This window comes from Triturus cristatus, chromosome 5_1 (genome assembly GCF_964204655.1).
Source record: "Triturus cristatus chromosome 5_1, aTriCri1.1, whole genome shotgun sequence".
In the NCBI taxonomy this organism is placed as follows: domain Eukaryota; kingdom Metazoa; phylum Chordata; class Amphibia; order Caudata; family Salamandridae; genus Triturus; species Triturus cristatus.
This window is the reverse complement of record NC_140587.1, coordinates 90382413-90390631: the sequence shown is the minus strand read 5'-3', so window position 1 is coordinate 90390631 and position 8219 is coordinate 90382413.

Sequence of the window (8219 nt, the reverse complement as noted above, 5' to 3'; positions counted from 1 at the left end):
CTTTACTGACTCCCAATGAAGTAAGAGCACCAGATCATACATCATACTGGCACAGAGGACCTTCACTGATTTCAAATGAAGTAAGGGTTCAGATTCATAAATCATCACACCAGCTGACCTACAAAGAGATCCCCTTCACTGGCTTCCAATGAAGTAAGGGCTCCGGGGACACTACTCATGACTTCGGCTGACGATAATGTGAGTATATCACAGGCTTCCTTTCTGGGCTTTCACAGAGGAGTGCAAGGGCTGCCACTGAATAGAGATCTCAGAGAGACCTTCCGTTGTCACAGATTGTTAGGAAATCTAAGGGTAAAACAACTCAGGACAGGAAAACAAGTGGGGCTAGGACAGCAGAACGTTCCTTACCATAGAGTGTCTTTCATGCCGGCACAGATCACACCCACGGTTAGATACTCAGACTGTTGGGCCAGGTCAGGCCTCAAGTGAACGTAAAGTGCTCTGATGAAACATTCCTTGTTTGGGATCAAAAGCATATCTCTTACTGGTGATACTTCTATTCCCCTCTCCTCATACTCATACTTCACCATATGTGCTTCTCATCCGTTCTCCTTATACTACCCAGATGTGCTTCTCATTCCTTCTCCTCATATTTCACCAAATGTGCTTCTCATTACTTATCCTCATACACATACTTCACCAGATGTGCTTCTCATCCCTTCTCCTCATAAACATACTTCACCAGATGTGCTCCTCATACCTTCTCCTCATATTTGACAAGATGTGCTTCTCATCCTTTCTCCTCATACTTCATCAGATATGCTTCTCATCCCTTCTCCTCGGGCTCCTACTTCAGCAGATGTGCTTCTTATCCCTTCTCCTCAGACTTCACTAGATGTGCTTATCATTTGTTCTCCTCATACTCATTTTTCACCAGATGGTCTTCTCATCCATTCTCATACTTCACCAGATGTGCTTTCCATCCCTTATCTTCAGACGCATATTTTACCAAATGTGCTTCCTATCCCTTCTCTTCAGACTCATAGTTAACCAGATGTGCTTCTCATCCCTTCTCCTCATCCCTTCTCCTTATACTTTACCAGATGTGCTACTCATCCCTTCTCCTCATACTTTACCAGATATGCTCCTCCTCCCTTCTCCTCATACTTAATGAGATATGCTTCTCATGCTTTCTCCTCATATTTCAGCAGATGTGCTTCTCATTCGTTTGCCTCAGACTTCACTAGATGTGCTTCTCATCCATTCTCCTCCTACTCATACTACACCAGATGGGCTTCTCATCCATTCTCATACTTCACCAGATGTGATTTTCATCCATCCTCCTCATTCTCATACTTCACCAGATATGCTTCTTATCCCTTCGCCTCATACTTCAACAAATGTGCTTCCCATCTTAACTCCTCATACTCATACTTCACTAGATATACTTCTCGCCTTGTCTCCTCATACTCATACTTCACCAGATGTGCTTCTCCACCCATCCCCTCATACTCATACTTCAACAGATGTGCTTCTCCTCCCTTCTCATACTTCACTAGATGTGCTTCTCATCCATTTTCTTCATACTCATACTTCACCAGATGTTCTTCTCCTCCCTTCTTCTCATACTTCACCAAATGTCCTTCTTGTCCTGTCTTCTTCCTACTTCACCAGATGTGCTTCTCCACCATTCTCCTCATCCTCCTCAATCAGCAGCTGTACCTATCCCCATCCTTCACATACCCATCATTCACCACATGTACTTCTTCTCCCACCCTCCTCCTACCCATTACTCACTAACTGCTCTTCTCATCTGTTTTTCATACTCATCAGTCACTGACTACCTCTAGACTTTCCTCCTGAAAAGACAATAGTCTGGAGCAATCTCCGTTAATGAGCACAAAAGATGTCTTAACAATGTGCCATACATGCGTTACAGTCCTTGTGTCATGATGGTCAGCAGTATCATTTAACAGGCAAATAATGATGAAACGAGTTTCCAGATAAAACGTGATGTTAAACGAGACAGCCAGCACGTGCTTAGTTGACATGACTTTTTTAAGGCAATACTAGTTGATGAGAATGAAAGATCGATCTTAATAAACAAAACTTCCAGGAATTGTCCATCAGGTCAAATCCTAAATAAGGAACAGAAGGGAGGGGAAGCACATCTGGTGAAGTATGACCATGAGGAGAAGGGGTCAGAAGCACATCTGGTGATGTATCAGTCTGAGGAGTAGGGATGAGAAGCACATCTGGTGAAGTATGAGTTGAAGGAATGACAGGCACATTTGGTGAAGCATGAGTATGAGGAAAAGGGGTGAAAAGCACATCTGGTGAAGTATGAGTATGAAGAGAAGGGATGAGAAGCACATCTGGTGAAGTACGAAGAGAAGGGATGAGATGTACCACCAGCAAGAAATAAACTTTTGATCCTAAACAAAGAATGTTTCATTAGAGCACTGCACATTCACTTGAGGCCTGGCCTGATCCAATAGTGTGAGTATCTTACTGTGGGTGCCATTGATGCAGCCATGAAAGGCCTGCTATGTTAAGGAAAACTCTTTTGTCCCAGCCCCACTTGTTATTCTGCCCTGCCGTGTTTTAACCCTTAGATTTCTTAACAATCTTTGAGTTCCCTGAAGGTCACACTGAGATCTTTGTTCACTGGCAGCCCTTGCACTTGTTGGTGAAATCCCAAGAAGGAGCCTGTGTATCTGCTCTCTTGTCAGCTGGAGTAATGATTGTATGACACTGGTGCTCTTGTTTCAGTGTAAGCCATTGAAGGTCCTCCCTGTACCACTAGGTGAGTAATGATTTATGAATCTGTACTGTTGCTTCAGTGTAAGCTATTGAAAGTTCTCGCGGTGCCAAAGAGTGAGTAATGATTTATGACCCAGGTGCCCTTGCTTCATTGGGAGCCAGTAGATGCCCTCTCTGTGCCAGTGGGTGAGTAATGATTTATGGCCCCTAGTGTCTTTACTTCACTGGAAGTCAGTGGAGGCCCTCTCTGTGCCAGTGGTGAGTAATGATGTATGATCCTGGTACCCTTGCTTTATTTTGAGTCAGTAAAGGCCCTCTATGTGCCAGTGGGTGAGTAATGATGTATGATCCTGGTACCCTTGCTTTACACAGAAGAAGAAGCCTCTAGGCAGTTCCAGGCACTTTATCCCCCTTCAATGGATTTCAATGGAAGTGGTCCTGATGCAAGGGTTTAAGGATACTTACGATGCTCAAGGATGCTGTGGATGCGATGCTTTCGATGGGGTCTTTCTGAGGTTACTCCTCAGTCCACCAAAGGGGCCAGGCGCTCCTGGGCAGTGTTGAGGTAAGCAGCTTGGACATGTTTCATGGGAAACCTCGCTTCTTCATGGCCGTTAGTAGAAAGAAGTAGCTCCTCTGTTTAGATTCTTCTGGAAACAAATCAAGGGTAACGCTTCAACATCAATATAATATCGTGCTTCATGCTATAGATAGCTAAGTCTCAATGTGCTACCATATGGATTAACAGATCATCAATGAGACGCAGTTCTTCAAGCACTCAGAACATCGAAAAGGGCAGCAGTTACATCACTAGGAACGTGGTGAACCTCCTTTACTGGTGTGCCTTTTGCCATCACATCCTCCAGTGTGCCACTTATGTAATATTAACCTTGGTCACACCCTGACATCTTTTAAACTCCATGGGCTGATCCTACTTCCAATATAAGGGATCGATTTAAACACTGTGCCCCCCTGTAAAGTCATGCAAAGTAAGGCAAAGTGTTGATAAAGTATTTACTTTCCTGAGTTAAATAATGTTTGCACAGGAAAGCAGCCCTTAAACTAAGCATAATACTAAGAGCTTTGAGCATCTTTGCAGTACTTTGTGTCAAGGGACGTCTCCTGCGTGGTCCATGGTTGTTCCCATGCTACCACCCATGGTTTGTGATGCAAAGCGCTTTCTATTACAATTGATAGACAGGGTGTACACCAATACATAACACATCCTTGAGGGAGGTGCTAACAAGGAGAAATGTTTTTATTTCTCCTAAGTTTTCTTGTTCTGCATCTGTGCTGCACTGTAGAGCACACACCCAATGTGTGCACAGTTAGACTAAGGACGCAGTTCCAGTGCAAAACATATGCTGATCCCACCACAGTGCAAAGGTGTGTGCATCGTGCTAGGCAGCCGATTGTTCACCAGTGCTGGGGAAAATAGCAGAAGTGCCGTAGATATGGCTCTGCACTGCTCTCTGTCCCCATAGCGCAATGAGTGCAGCAACTTGTGTTGCACTATTTCTCTTGTGAATGTGCCCCATGGTGACTTCAACTCTTGCTCTACTGATTATTGGTCCATGTATCCCAGTTCCTGCTGTTGTTTAATCCCTTCATGGATTATTTGAGTTGTAGGCCTGATTTACACCACTCAAACAAATGGAAAAATGCACCTTAAAAAGGAACTCATAAAAGGAAAGCTCAGATCTTGTTTGTGTAGCCTTGTGATAGGGAGATTCTGGTATTACTATTTGCGGACCATCATCATACCCCTCTGCTCTGCACTCTCTACAGTCTAATATGTTGTAGGGATTGGTAAATCGTACTATCACCCAGGAGGGCTGTGCTGATAGTATAGCCCGACCTAGTGCTGGCAAGTGAGTGTATTTGAAGAGCTAAGTCGTCAGCATCTTGCAGCTCTAATGTATAGCAGCAGATCATTCCTTGCTTTCGGAGCACTGTAAGAGAAAGCCCAGCCATTGGTCTGGTTCTGTGTGCGATTTTGTCTTTCGGGTTCTCTTCTTCCTACGTGTAGGGGTTCCCAGTCCTACCTTCTCTTTTTGTTTCACCTGTTCACATTGGTACATTGGCACCTCTGGGTCCCAGATGTTCCCTATCCCCTGCAGAGTGCACTGAGCTTCCATCATGTCCCCCTTACGTCTTTAACCTCTACATTGAGCCGTGAGGGACTCACCCTCAAAGAATACATTGAGAAGAAAACCAAGACAGTCTGGTACCAGATCTGTCTATTTAAGAAAGCAAACATGTTCCTCCCACAAGGTTACTTTAGAATTGCCATTTAGGCCTTTTTAATCTTGCATCTGGATGGAGTGCTGCCGTGCTACATGGCATCCCTGAATCCATAGAGGCATTAAGCGCAACCCTCAGGTCACAACATGTCTCATCAAGGGCCTGAAGAAATCTGACAACATTACCCCCACCCTGATGCAACTGCACTGGCTCCGCCTGCAGCCCACAGCATCTCAAAACCAGTTGCATCATCTGTAAAGCTATCAAGACCTTCACCTCTGTCAATTTGTCTGCAAAGACCACCATCTATGGTGGCTCTTAGCATGGTAGCAATCAGGCCACCATCGGGCCAGAAGCAAAGAAGTGCATAAAAGAAAACAACAACACTATAGGTCTTCTTCCATGCACCTAGGATCTGGAATTACCCCCCCCCCCCCCTCTCCCCCATTTCTAACAGAACCACCCAGCTATACAACAGTTAGGGAGTAACTGAAAATTCACCTTTTTATAAAAAAAAAACACTACATTACATCACAAGGCAGCAAAAGTCCATTATACTCTCCGAAACCAGTTAACCCTTCCAATCCCTCATTCACTGTATCGTTGGCTTAAACATATGAAGTTTCATTGCCTTATGACTCGGTCCACACAATAGAAATACCACAATCGTACTTAGACATTGAAGGGGATCCACATGAGCCGTTTCAAGATTCTCACACTAGTTATCAACTCAGCACTGGCATTAATTCACTAAAATCAGGCAGAGGAAATAACATCATGTCCCCCGAAATCTCAATGCAGCATAACAGGAAGTGGCTTCTTATAATCTGGCTGAGAGTCTTGAAAAAAAATTATATATATATATTTTGCCTTTGGTGTGTTAATTAACTGTGGCCTACGTGACTGACTTATTTGCCTTATGCCTGTAATTGTCACCAATGACAGTAATTGTTCTGTGCATGACTGGTGCGTGTGCTGTTACTGTCTGAGCTGTACCCACCCCGTGTGAGTGAGGGACTCTGCACAGGTGATCTACATACTGCATCCATACCTGCCAAGGGGCTACATGTCATGTGTGACACCTCCAGTCAAACCTGATGTTTTAGCCAGCAACAATTTTCTTGCTGCAATTATATGACCTTTTATTTAGTATACAAATTGCTGTTAGCTAAATTTAAAAGCCTGATAAAAGGTTACACATGAACGAAGGCCAGCTGGCAGCTACACATGCCTGTTAAGGGCTTTTATTAGAGGCTTGCACTGCTGAAATTTAGGTTGTAGCTGGGCAGCAGATCTTAATGAAGCATTATGAACTATTTACTCTAAAAAGTCATAATGCACTTTTTTCCTATGGTTTTCCCTCACTTTTCTCTCTCCCTCACCTCTTGTTGCAGTTTTTTCCACTTCTGGCTGTTCCTTCTGCACTTTGCCTTCGTTTACTTCTTTCAAACTCTTTCAGTTCTGATTATTTCACTCGTCCATGTTTTTTTTAGGTCTCGACTAGCGTTGCAGCGCATGCGCTGCTCGCTTTGCGAGGCATGCAGTATACACTATAGCTAGGGGAAGCTCCGCCCACTTTCCGTCTATAATTTTCATTGGCTTGCGAGGCATGCAGTATACACTATAGCTAGGGGAAGCTCCGCCCACTTTCCGTCTATAATTTTCATTGGCTTGAATCATAAATTCAGCATTGTGATTGGTTTTTGGCTTTTTAGTCCCGCCTCCCGGCGGCCATGTCGTCATTTTTGTTCTTCCGAGGCTATCAGCCCCTTTACTTTAAATACCGTTTTGTTCCCCTGCCTCTCCCTGTTCCCTCCCACAGTCCATAATTTTTTTTACCACAACCAGCCCCCCATCCCCTCCCATTCGTGCCTTCTTTAATTCCTGCACTTCCGTTTAAAATGCAATAGGGCTCTCGTAAACACGAGCCCTATTGCATTTTCAGTGCTTGTTTGTTTTTTGATTGGTGGCAGACTTTGCACTCTTTGTCTCGCATGCGCGCGATGTCTTACATCGTACGCATGCGTGACAAAACAGTGGCGTTTTTCCAAATCACTGTGGGAGGCAGAGACAGCACAAGCAGGGAAGCGGCGGACAGCCTGCCCAGTCACCAGTCGGCGCTCTCAGCGCACCTGCACCCTTCGCAACGATCCCTGCCTGCAGTGAATTACAACCGCGTGAGCACAGTAGATTATAGTAATAAGATTGTCGGAATAACACAATGTTGTGGTGTAAAATGGCTCTGGCACCCCTGACGTTTGCTGTGGGTCATTTAATCTTACGGTCTTTAATAGGTGCGCCTGTGTCACTGTGCTGATTAATGGCCCTCGGAGGAGAGAGCCGCAGTGTTGGCCCAGCATGTTATGGTTTAATAAATGACCGTTTTTTTTCTTAATTGATGGCATTTATTACCACTATGTCAATGTAGTGCAGAATGAGAATTAGACCGCAAATAAAAACACAACATCGTTTTTGGTAAGGCCACTTGAATCTATCCTGAAGAGGCAGGGGTGGCACTGGCAGCTCTGCCCGACATGAAATTTCCGCGTAAAACTCTGCGGTGCCAGCTCCAAGTGACACGCTATGTCATTGTGCCTTGTTTACCTACTTACTGCCCTACTAAAAAACACATTCTAGCGGGATGCGCCTCGACGCTGCCCGCGGCCCTGTCTTTCGGAGTGGGCCCCCTTTTTTTTCTTCTCTGTGTGTTTTGAAAGTGTGTAGAAGACTGCTGGGCCGAATGCAGCACTAAACCTTTTCTACAAGGCAGGAAGTAGCGTGGTACAATACAGGTGAAAAAAAGGGTAGACTACGTGAACTAATAAACAGGACATCTTCATGCCATTCACCTTGAGCTGTCGGTAGTCATACATAAGCATTGTGTGTAGTGTATTATTAGCAGACACACGTACATATAACACTTGTCAGTAGCTGTATGCAGACAAGCACAGTTACGCACACGTGTATTTTACTAATAGGCTACTGTGAAGAGTGCCGCAACATGTGGTGTGATCCGTGGTACCTTGATTCATGCACGATCACTCTACACTTTAAAGTGTCCCACTGTGTAGTAGGTTACTGCAGTTAGATAATGGACTGGAGACAGACAGAGGGACGGAGCTGGAAGGGCATACTCATACTTTTCCCAGTCTTTTTTGTTAGTAACGGGCTTCGATAGTGTTCGGCACACCCCTGTTTTAGAAGTTAAGGGACGGGGTGTACAGCATTCGTCAGGTGTGTGTGGGGCAGTC